This window comes from Rhinolophus hipposideros (assembly GCF_964194185.1).
Source record: "Rhinolophus hipposideros genome assembly, chromosome: 7".
In the NCBI taxonomy this organism is placed as follows: domain Eukaryota; kingdom Metazoa; phylum Chordata; class Mammalia; order Chiroptera; family Rhinolophidae; genus Rhinolophus; species Rhinolophus hipposideros.
The window spans coordinates 21,180,256-21,192,758 of record NC_138053.1 but is presented as its reverse complement, the minus strand read 5'-3'; the positions used below and the strand labels follow the sequence as shown (position 1 = coordinate 21,192,758).

At 49.5% G+C, this 12,503-nt stretch overlaps 1 protein-coding gene across 3 annotated transcripts in view; it reads right to left on the bottom strand.

Moving 5' to 3' along the window:
• The window catches only part of SEMA6A (semaphorin 6A), a 124,428-nt gene extending 116,748 nt beyond the window's left edge, over positions 1–7,680 (bottom strand). For all 3 annotated transcript variants that reach the window (XM_081054610.1, XM_081054608.1, XM_081054609.1), the window contains exon 1: positions 6,931–7,680. The gene's annotated coding sequence lies outside the window, so the exon portion shown is untranslated. The remainder of the gene's footprint in view (positions 1–6,930) is intronic.
• Positions 7,681–12,503: the final 4,823 nt, after the last annotated feature.

The following is a 12,503-nucleotide window of genomic DNA, read 5'->3' as shown; positions in this document are numbered from 1 at the left end:
TCCAAAAGTGGTTTCCTTTGCATCATCTCTTTGTATTACAGATGTGTGGCCATTTCCTTTTGTATTCTCCCATCAGGGCATGCTCCATGACTACTATCACTCAAATAAAAATAACACCTTCAATGAATGTGTATAGTGTGCCGGGCGGGCATTGTGCTACAAATTTTACAGATTTTATCCTACTTGCTCTTCTCAACAACCTTATAAGATGGTCATCATCCTAACATTTTACAAGTGGAAACTGAGGCAACAAAGTTAAGCAATTGGATCAAAGTTACCCTATTTGTAAATGGCAAAAACTGGGAAGCAAATCCAAGTGTGCTGTGCCTGCCGAAGAAGTGTGACCTCTGCATTGCCTCCAAAGCTGTCCACTGCTTTCCCTGACAGCCCCTCCACGTTTATAAACTTCATGCCACAGAATTTAACGAATCTGTAATCTCTGCAGCAGAGGTCAAAACTTCTCTCCTACATCTCACAGTTGCCTGACGCGTCCGTTCCACAGCTCTGTGTACCTTGCCATAAACTAATTTAGAGCTTACCTGAGCAATAACAATGCCCTTACTTTGTAATGCCTGGCAGAGTGCCACTCCCGTGACCTTGCCCGATGTAATGGTCACATTGAATGCAATCTTTACTTGATGCCTTTGCTGTTTTGATGAATAAGGCTGTTATCCATGCTCTACGTAGATTGTGCGTTTTCAATGAATTTGAGGATCTTATTTAATTTCATAATGTAGTTCACACAAAAATGACATAAACCAAGTATGATTTTTCTTTCCTGTGTTAAAAGACAACGAGGTAGGGTCTCTTCTAGGCCTGGGGTCTGGGGAGGAGGGGAGAAGTTAGCAGCATCAAACTTGAAATTTCCGGAGCGCATTTCATATTTTTTACCAAATACATCCACATTCCTGATTGCATGTTACTCTCCCAGCAATCCTACAAGGGAGGAAGCATAGGTTTACTAGTCACAATTTTTATGTAAAATAATGCACCTTCAGAGAGCTTAAGTGGCTTGTCGGAGGTAGGAGGAGTCTGGAACGCATGTCATCTGACTCCAAGTACAGGATCTTCAGTGACAGTTACCACTGTGCTGGTATGGGGCAGAAATGTGGGTTAACAGGCGTATTATGTTGGTAGAAAGTGGAATTATAAAAACTATCAGTGAACTCCAGAAAAGCACAAAGATTCTGGGGCCAGTGGTTAGAATGCAGAATAAACGAGGCCAAGGTCAAAAGCTCAATCTCCTAAGTGCCTGCTGTCTTCTTAGGTCACTTTCCTTGGCAAGTTGATTTTACCTAAATCAGATTCCCTCCAGTTTCAAACAGGTGTCCCACAGATGTGTACTCTTGGCCACAGAAGGGGACTGGGTGTGGGTGTGGGAAAGAGCAGGCTCCAGTCCATTACCAAGACTGGGGAAACAACCCAGCAAATGCTCCACTAATGATGCGTGACACATGCCATCTATGCACATGGAAGAGTGTTACACACTCAGGCAGAGAAGTATCTCATTTGATGGAAACATGATATAGAAAAATGAGCAGACAAAAAAAGATAAAGACTAGTTGTTTGTAAGAAGATTCACTGTCCGTTCATTCATTTGTTCATTCATTCAGCAGATACCTAGAATATGCCAGACACAAGTTTAGGTACAAGAGCTACCGCAGTGAATAAAACGTAAAAATGCCTATCCTCGCAGCATTGTTCTAGTGGAAGGCAAATAAATGAGGACAACATCTAGTTTGATAAGCTGTGAAAAGTGCTAAGGAAAAAAACTGAGGCAGGCCAGGGGGGTAGGAAGTTTTGGGGGAAAGGGTGAAGTAAATAAGGTTATCAGAACAGGCTTCATTGAGAAAAGAGGTACTTGAACAGAGATCTAAGGAATATGAGGTGCAAATCATGCAGCCATCTGGGGAAAAGACCCTTCCCTAACCCTGAAAGGCCAAGTGTGAAGGACCTCAGAGGGCGCTCGTGGCATATCTGCCTGGCCTATTCACGAAACCCCCCCCAAGGAGGAGTGGAGGTCAGAGAGGTGGGGACCCAAGCGCAGATCATGTGGGGCCTCAGAGGCCAGGAAGGACTTTGGCTTTTACTGGAATAAGGTGGGAGAGCTTCTGAGCAGAAGTGATCTGATCTAGCTTAGCTTTTAAAAAACTCCCTTTGGCAGCAGAGTTGAGAAGAGATTGAAGGAAGCCTAGCACGAAGCAGGGAGACTTGCTGGGCGGCTAGTACAATCACCAGCAGGAAGGGACAGTGACTGGTCAATGTGAGGGTTACAGAGGTGGAAAACCTGGAGGAAATATGCATGCTCTCTGAAGGAGGGGCCAGCAAGCACTGCAGCTGGAATGGATGTGGGCAGGAGAATGAGGAGAGGCAAGGATAACTCTTACGAGTTTAGGCCTGAGCAACTCCAAGGATGGAATTGCCATCTACCAAAGCAGAGAAGATTATAGGAAAAGCATACTGGGGGGAGAAAGAGCCAGAATTAAGTGTTTTGAACCTGTTAAGTTTGAGTTGTCTATCAGATCCAGAAAGCCCTGTAGGCTTTGAAATTTGAGAAATCCAGGAGAGGTATGGGCTGGAGAGGTTATTGGGGAAACATCAGAGTATTGATAGTTTTACAGGCCACGCTCCATTAGTATAATTAGAATTATTCTAATAAAAAAGTTTTGTAAGAACTCATCTTCACAGAGCAAGATACCCTAGTGTATATGCTATACTGTAATAGTCCTGTGCTGAGAAGTATCCTGAACGCCTTCCTCCCCTTGAGGTTTGTGTGGTGTATCTTATTTACCCATTTCAAAGGGATTAAGTGCCTCCCTTCTTTCCCTGTCTTACCATATCCCCAAGAGGCAACCACGTGGTGGCCAGCAGAGAATAGCTCAGTTGCTCTTGCAGCACATTTTAAGGCAGATGAGAAAAGCCTTCACTCTGGCATAGAAATATCTCAGCGATAACTTGGCTCCATCCAGGACACCCCAAGAGTGGGGGGCACTGATAATAGGAGGGCACTGCAGGATGCTTCCAGGATTCACCTTCCTGGGGAAGCATGAGCACTCAGGGAACACCCACTCTGAGAGTTAGACAATAGATTGTCTAAACCGAAAGATGAGTGGGGGGAGATATGGAGTGCAGAGATACATACAGGCTTTCCTAGGCTTTACACTGCTGCAAATGGCAGATGCCTAATTAAAGCATTTGCAATTAGTTTGGCTTGTTCTGTGATTTTTTTTTTTGAAAAAAAAAAAAAAAGGTGGGAGAATATATTAGCTCTTGGCCCTCTAGTTCTAAAAAAACTTTTTCTCATCATCACTCTTACCCTGCATGGAAAAGAGCTAAACCACTATATACACATAGTAAAGTATGACTTACTTCCTTGTTCAAAACAGTAGTTTTCTTCCCATTTCATAGGGGAGTATGATTATTCATTTGCTGTTAAAGCATCATTATTTCTTTTGAGTTTAATGAAAGTTTTTAATATCAGTGTCTTATTATTATTCAATGAAGGTAACACTTTCTAATTCTAGCTATCCTTCTGATTCAGCACACTTGGCAATGTCATCTGCCTACTCAAAATGCAAAGGCTATATTTTTTTAATGATGGGGAAAAGCATTCACTAGACTTTGAAAGAACTTGAGGTGTGTGTGTGTGTATGTGTGTGTGTGAATGTGTGTGTGTGTAAATAAAGAGTTGCACTTACTGACACTTTATAATAACCAGTTACTTGAAGGCATAGATTCTTCCCCCCCCCCCCCCCCCGCTGTGTGTGGGGGGGGATGGGGGGATGGGGGATGGGGGGATCCACTATAAGTGGAGAAATGTGAACCACGTGTGACTATTTCTTTCACTCATTCATTTGACATTTAGTTGAGTTGTTACACTGGTTCTTAGGAATTTTTAACCTAGTTAAACTTAGATGTTTCATCCAATAAGTATATTCAGCAGATGGCTCCTGAGATAATGATTTTGGGTGTCTGCAGAACATTTGCATGTGTGGCTTATATACATTATTGAGAATGTGTCCCATCTCTATAGGCCGATAACTGCAAAACATAACACTTTGGGGAGGCTGTCACCCCACAAGCATTGTAAAGAAACACAAACTAGAATGCTTCTTTTATATCAAGATTTTAAAAAAAGACATAAAAATGATGTTTTAAATCTGATGTTCATTCTTTTCTGCTTTCAGATTGGTTTGCAAAGTGCTTCAATCAAGAATGTCCTAAAACCAAAATAATAATAGAGTGGCGGTTACTCAAGATTCAAATAAAAGTTAACATATAAACAAGCAAAGGTAAACCAAGCTCAAATAGTTAGTGCAATTATTATTTAACAGATAGTTTGGGTTAATAGGTGGAGACACGGTTCTGCCACTGTATTTAAGGTTAGGTTAATAATTAACTTTGGTGCCTGGAATAGTTTAATCAAAGCTTACTCTAAATCATAAAACTGCTCCATGCAGGCTAAACAGGGTATTAAAAAAAAAAAACCATACAGAATGCTTGCAATCTTGACCTCTGGTAGCCATTTGGATAAGGTGTAAAGTAAGATACCTTCATTCAGAATCGAGCACAGGCATCTTTATTTTGGGGAGAATAAAACATAAATAAAAGATTCATGCATTCCAGAAACAACAATCTTCCCCCTGCCATCAGTAGCAGACCATGGGCTCGGCGCCCATGTCGGAAGGAAAACCGACAATTATCAGGGCTAGAGAAAGGAAAGGCAAAGTCACTCAACCTTCCTACTCTGAAAAGACTTTAAATCCCAGCTCTGGAGGGCATTGAACTATTTTCAGACACCTCCCCCCCCCCCCCCCCCCGCAGGACACTGCAACTGGATTAAACATCTTTCTGATTTGAGGCAAAGAAAGTTCGGTGCGTACAAGTGTGAGAAACCGTGTGTCGTGCGCGCCTTGTTTTTAAACCTTTCATGGATCACATTAAATAGCAACGTGATTTCCATCCAGCAAAAGCAGAGAGCGGTCCCACCGTGGCTGTGTCTGGCCACCGCATCTCTACAGCAGCCACCTTTCACCAAGGACGACACCGAAGGGCTGGCGGGGCTACCCACTGCAACACAGGCCGGAGAGCGCCCCTGGAAGTGCTTGCCTTGGCTGTGACGACCGAGGTTCCGACCCTGCTCCACGCACGCCGGGCTACCTGCTCGGGTCCTCCTTGGGCACCCGCCGGCCGGAAAACCGCGCGGGGCGCTGGACCCTGGGGATGCTTGCAGTTGGAGGCAGTGCTTGGAAGCCAGCGAGCCCCGGCCGGTGCCCACGTGCACCCGCGCGGCAGCCGCTGGCCATAGTGGACGCATCAGCCTCCAGAGTCCTGATCCTGAACTTCCCCTTCCCCGGCACACACACCCATCCCTTCCTTGATTGCATGAGAGACTGGTCCAACCAGTGCAGCGCCGCGACCCCAACCAAGCGGCCGGGGGGCGCCACTGTCGGGTGGGCGGGCGCCTCGCTCCTAGCCGCGCCCTGGGCCTTCCATCCGGCTTCCCTCGGGGCTCGGATTCCCGCGGGCTGCACAGGCAGAGCCCCAATCCTGTCAATACCCCTCTTTCCCCGGCTTTCCGAGAAACTTTCCAGAAGCGCCTGGTCGACTGACCCGTGTTGGAAAAGGAGGAGGCGCTGGGCGGAGGGGCGGCGAGGGAGCGGGAAAGGCAGCGGAGTCCTGTTTCCTTTTCCGACCCTCACAAGCTCCCTGGCTCCCCCTGTATCGCTCGTGTCGTGGGAAGCAGCAGCGGACCTCAGGAGCCCGCTTTGCACCGTATACAACAGTGGGGAGCTGAGAAACAAGCGGAGGAGAATCTGGAGAAGAGACACTTCCCAGCCCAGCATGGTCATGCAGAGTGGGTGGGCTTTACCCGGCTGCTCCCGAGCGCTCTGCTGCCCGCGAGGCAGCGCTCTAGGGCGCAACGAGTAGTTCGGACATCCAGAAACTGGGGCCGGGGCAGAGCCGTTGACTGGGTAGCAAGCATTGGGCCATCTCTTTCCAGGTCTTTCTACCCTTACCCCTCCCGGAACCTCCTTTTCAGAAAGGGGCTTTGTAGATTCTGGAGGAGGTCACAGCGCACGCCAGCCCCGGAGTGCAGGATTCCGTGCTCGAGGGGGAAGCAGCCACGACGGATGCTGTCCTCGACACCCAGGAGAGAGTTGCAGCGAGGGATAGGACCCAGGGTGGGGGTGCCGCGCCACACAGGGAGGAGACCGCTCCTGGGCACTCATTCGAGCAAACAAAACAAAGCCCGGAACCTCTGGTGCCAGCGGCCGCGGTAACAGGGATGTCACCAAGTGGCAGGGCGTGCGGGTGCCAGGGCCATTACAAGTTTCCCGCACTCCACAGAGCCCAGCCCAAACCCCGTGCGGACAACAAAAGATTCTCTTCACTTCCCCCGCCGTCTCTGTGCAACCCCTTCTCCCGCCCCAGAACCCAAACCTAATGCTGGGCGAAAACAGCGCTCTTCTACCCAACCTCTTCTAGCCCTCGAGGGCAGACCCTTTTCCCTTGCTTTTGCACCAGGACGAGGCATTTCCAAGAATCCCACCCTCTCGGGCCTTTCTATTCCCTGCTGGCCTGAAAGTGAGGACGAGCCCCGGGTCCATCACACATATCCCCGGGCCAGGCAGCCATCCGCGCGGACGCGGACGCGGTCCCAGGCGGCGCCGGGCGTGTGCGCAGCGCGGGTGGAGAAGCCCGCAACACAGAGCCCGGCGGTCTTTGGGACTCAGGCCGGGGAGGAGCGGCGGGCTGGGCTCACGACTGCTCCCCCAGGGCCGGGCAACGGTCGGGAGACTGAGACGAGACAAAATAAAACGCAGGCAACCACAAAGCCGCCGGCGCGTGCGGGCCGCGGCCCCAAAGCCCGCGGGCTGGAGCCGAGCCGCCCCGGAGGTGGAGCGCGCCGGGGCGCCCCAGCCGTACCTTTTCGGTGCATCGACGGGTAGGCGGCCGGGGCTCGGAGCAGGCTGGCACGGCGTGTATCCCATTTAGTAATCCATTATCGAGGGGATCTCTTCGGGCCGCGAGCTGCGCTCTCCTTCGCAAGCCTTTGTCATTCCTACATGTGTGCTTGTCTCTTTGGGGATAACAGTCGCGGCGACTACTTTCTGGGATGCAAACGCTCTGTATTCATCTCCAAGAACAGGCGAGAAGGGGAGAGGCAAAAAGAAAGAAAAAACCAACAAGGAAGGAGTAAATGTTCAAGAAACTCTTTTCCAAATCCAAATGCCACTTGAATTCCACTCCAGTGAGCCCTTTCGGTGGTGTCTGCGCCGATTAACAAGTCATTTCTGGGTGGGGGGCGGGGTGGGGGCTGGGGCTGGGGTGCACCCACTGTCCCCGCTCTGCGACCGGGAGCGCTGTGCCGCGGGTGTGACGACGCTGGCCGCTGCCACCGCTCCTAAGCGGGCATCGCGGGCGGTCGGCCCCGGGGAGAAGCGCCGCTGCTGCGTCCCGAGCGCCTGGGCAGCCGAGTGCGCAGAGAGCGGAGTTGGCTGCAGCCTCACCCCGTGCGGCTCACTACTCCTCTGTCACCGGAGAGGCCGCCGCTCCCGGGCGGAGCCAAGTCCCGGACTGGATTACGCACAGCGGACCTTCCTCCTGCAACCCCGCCTCCTTTGGCTGGCGTCTTCTCCGACCCAAAGGAGAGCTGTGGTGTTTGTGTGTGAATGCGAGTGAACGAGGCGGAGAGACAGAATTTACGTGGTGTGGCAGCAGGTGGAGCCTTGGACCGACTGGCCAGCGAAGCTCCCTACCAGCGCGATTCCCCGCCCCGCCGCGTGCTGGGCGGAGGCCCTCGCGGGGGCGACTCGGGCTGCAGCCCAGCGCTTGCTCCCCCACCCCCGCATCTGCTCCAGCAAGGGGGAAAAAAAAAAAATCCCGGACAGCATTGCTGAGTCCTGCCAAATCAGAAAAATAAATAAAAATAGATGTAGTGCGGGAGTGAGTTACAAGAAAGGATTTGTACATCGATTTTCTTAAATGGAAAAGTTTTAAAGCATGAGGGTAAGTGAACGGCGAGCCTTCCTAATTCTGATTACTGTATCGAGAGGTAGATTCCGGAAGTGATGGACGCTCTACGCACCCAGATGAATGGGATAGAAGCCGGTGCGGTTAAATATACACTTCGAAAATATGAACGCGGCTCTTCGTTAACGCACATCCAACACGTTAATAAAGCATGTTAGGTAAGCCAATAAACCATGCATAGTACAAAGAGCGGTGTTATTAACGACGATCTGTTTTAAAATTTAGAAAGTGTATAGACTTCTTAGAAATAAGTAAACTTCAGAAATAAGACGCAGACAATTCCAATGAGAATCCAACAGCTTCATGGAAGAAGTAAATCGCAGCGTATTCCGTGGCGCTATTGTTATGATCACATGAAGAATGGCAGGCACAGCCTTCCTCCAGCGCTTAAACTTTCAATCGCCAAAAAGCCTTGCTCTTACAGGCTTGTGGCAACTGTTCGGGCCATACCAAGTCCCTCTCCCCGGGCCACTGCGCGCTCCCGGCCGCGCCGACTTTCCACGCGAGCAACTGTGAGCCTTGGCCACCGCCTCCCAAGTGGGCTTCGCAGATGGTGCGGGCCGTAGTCACAGTCTTTAAAGAAAGTGACACTGGGCAGCCAAGCAGTTCTCGAAGCAATATTTACTAGTCATGGGGTCGACCGAGAAAAGCACTGGGAGGGAGATCGGGGTCTCAGTCCCTCTTTAGGCCCAGTGCTCTCAAATAAATGCATTAGAAACTGTACGTGTTCCCCAACTGGGGGGCTGAGGCCACTAACAAGTGGCGTTCCCTTTTTTGCCAGTCCTGCTGGGAACTCAAGTTACGTACAGACATCTGTTCATGAGGACTCACGAAGAATAAATGCACACGCGACGACACTATATATATAGGGGAAATATATATACAATATATATAACATATATAATGTATATATATTTCCCCCTCCCCCTCAACCCACCTGGGAAAAGTGGGGAAAATGGTTAAGGGGGAAAGTGAGTGTCTGCTGTTTGTCGGCGCTGTCAGCAGGGGCCGCTATCCCCACCTTTCCCAGGCAAAAAAGCAACAGATCAGGGATGGTTGGGGGCGCGGTCCTAGGTGCGCGCGCAGTCCCCGCGGCTCTGGGAGCCGGCTCCCGCATGGGGGTGAGGAGTGGAGCGCGGCGGACTCTAGGGCGCGGTCTCGCGGCACGGGTGTGGGTTGGCTCCCGGAGGTCCCTCTCGAATTCGGTCGGGACCAGGGGAAGGGCCTTGGCGGGCCGGCACGGCTCCATCCTCGGCTGCACTATTTAACGCCCAGATTTCGGCTGGTGATGGCAGGGCCAGTGAGAGCTGGGTGCCTGAGCTCCTCCGTGCGCCCCCCGCGCGGACCCGAGACCCAGAGGACACCAAAGATCCTCAGGGTTCTCCGAACGGCATCTCCACCCCGCCCGGGTCGCCGAGGCCCCTTTTTCGCTCTCTGCCGCTGATTTACATGCTAATTGTATTTGGGAAAAGTTCTTTAATTGGCAGAATTAGGCAGAGCAAACGAATTGTTTCACAGGCTGAGCCAAATTAATTCTGAGTTTAGCTTCTTCCCTTGGAGAAACAAACAATTAAGCTGTCTTGTTTGCTTTATGGATATATTGCAAATGCCCCACATCGAGTTGCACAGGATGTGTTTTTAAAGGGAAATTATTTTCATTATTAATAGTTGCATGTTTAATTTGCAGGAAGGCTGAGCCAAGAAGCGAGAGATTATATTTACCTAATTTAAAATTATAGAATACAAGAAGAAAATAATTTGAGTTAACTTTTGCACAGCTAAGAAATACCACCCAGAGTCTTCCTGGCAGTTACTGGATCCTGAAGTCTCACCATCCAATTAGAAGCCTATCGTCCTGACCAGGTGAGATTACACGTTCACCTGCCAGGGTAGAGATGGCTTCTGGAGCCAGGGGGGAAAAAAGCCAGCTATTGTGTGGCTCTGAACCTTTCCAGCCCTCTGGGGAACACCTGTGGGGAGGTGACCAGAGGAAACATCATGATGTCATTTCCTCTTCTGTGCTCCTCAGATTCACTCCCAGAAGCCTGCCTTAACTTTTCAGTAAAACTGCCACCCCTCCAAAGCCTTTGATGTCTGCAATCTACCCTGTCCCTTCAGGGAAAGAAAGCCAATGGGAGTTAAAGAATCACAGTGTGTTAAAACTAGAGGGAAACTTAGACTGCTGTGTAGTTAAGTGGCATGAAGTGGAGGAAGGCCTTGGTCTCTGGAGGCCAGTTGTGGTTATGTAACCTACTAGCTGTTGATCTTGGGTAAGTCACTTGTCTCTCTGGAGTCCCCGTGGGCTCACCTGTCAATGGGCTTTCATGTACTACTCCCTGGGATGGTGTGGATTAAATGAGATGGTGAGTGTAAAGCACAAGTCTGGGCCTCGCATGCGCTGCTCTGTAAAAGTTAAGTAGCGTCATGGTCATGCCTGTCATCTTTCCCGTCGATCCAGCACTACATTTTACTGGGGTCGGGCACAGAGGAAAGAGGTGGCTTGCTTTGTATTAGTGCTGGGAGCTACTCCTAACAACTCCTCTTCAATAAATGCAATAAATGACAACACCTGCTTTCTTCCACATCATCTGGAAAAAGTATGGAGGAAGATTACATAAAAAGGTAAAGTCACACAGAATCCTTTTTAAAGACCACATTTAGCTAGGTAGCTATTTGATCAGAATCTCTGCTCTAAGACAAAAAGGAGTCATGAACTTGGGAGCAGGGTCTGTTGGTGCTTACCACTCAACTCCTTGTGAGTAGAAGTTCCTGGGGGGACACTCAGGGAGTGCAGTTTGTACATTCAGGCCATGATCAGTCCTGACCAGGAAATCTCTATCTACAGAGTGCCCTTCACCTCCTGGCCTTAAATCAGGGGTTTTAAAATCTATTTGCACATCAGAATTACTGGGGACCTGTAAATGGCACAAATGGCTCCGAGATTCTGATGTATCAGTCTGTGGTGGGACTTGGAATATTTTTTTAAAGCTCCCTAGATGACTCTAGTGTGTAGCCAGGAATGAGAACCACCACCACAATTAATCCTGGCTGTGTTCTAGAATACTGTTTTTCCCCAGCCTTTTTTGGCGGGGCTGTTTATTTTCCCTCTCGCCCATTTATCCCACTGTTGGGAAGTGAAGTCAGTGTCCTTGCTTCTCAGATCATTTCTCCTTTTCTCACAAACTCCCATACCTTTGGAGGCTGTGCCCTACACATAAATTGGTGCTATCACCCACAAACCTAATTTTACCCCATTTTTCAAAGACTTAGCACCAGACTTACTGTCCCACTGTAGGGACAGAATCCCAGAGAGCAGTTTCCAGATTTTCGGCTTCATGTGGAAAGGTACTGGCTCGGTTATTAGATGGCCATCTGCTGCGGCTGGGGGGCCATCAGCTGTTACTGGTTAGCTATTAGCCCCTAATATAACTGCCGTGGCTACACTGGGAATGAGGTTAAGTTGATGGGCAGAGAAGCAGACTGCAGGTCGTAGCTAGTGGGATTGTTGTGGGTTGGTTGGCAGAGAAGCAGACTGTGGATTGCTCATCATGTGGCTCCTGCTTCCTGTGTCTCCAACCCAGCTGCCAGCAAGAATATAGTGGTATGAACCTCCTATCCATGACTCCGTTGGTGTTCCTTTTTGGCCTCACCGAATCCTGCGTTCTGGTGCGGGGAGCAAGAGCTGAGACCCTGCATGACACCCACTACCTGTTGCCGTGCATGGAAGTGTCACCTAACCACTAACCCTCTGCTTCTCAGTTTCTCACCTTCCTCATCTACGCTGTCCTTATCCCTCCCTCACCTCTGCTCCTTACTCCAGGGATTCGTGCTGAGCCTTACTATCAGGAAAGACTCCATTTTCTAAATCCCTAACTCTTTCATCCCTCTCTCCAGTCACAACTTCCTCTTCTTCCAGCTTGCTTGCTTAGGCACCCCGTTGCCTTTGGTTTCATAAAGACCTCCAAGACATGGGTCCTGCCATTCTCCCTCCCTCCATCCTTTCATTCCCCTCTCTGTCCAGCATAGCTTCATACTGTGTTTCCCCCAAAATAAGACCAGGGCTTATATTAAGGTTTGCTCCAAAAGACACGTTGGGGCTTATGTTCAAGGGATGTCATCCTGAAAAATCATGCTTGGGCTTATTTTCTGGTTAGGTCTTATTTTCAGGAAAACACAGAACAGTCTTTCTCTAGCCAACACTTTCAACTCCCTTATTCCTCCATATTTTGGTTATACCTATCTGACTAAAAACCAGTCCTGAATTATATCAGTATCAGCCTTCTCTGCTCTTTCATTAGGCGGCTGAAGCTTGCTAGAAAAAAACTTAAAGTGCACATCTAGGCAGGCAGAGCACTCAGTTACCAGCAACCTCCTTTGGACCCTCAGCACTGCGTCATCGTCATCTTCCCTTTCTCAGTCTCTTTCTCCCCTTTAACCAGATGTTTTACCCTCTGTGCCTCCTGTAC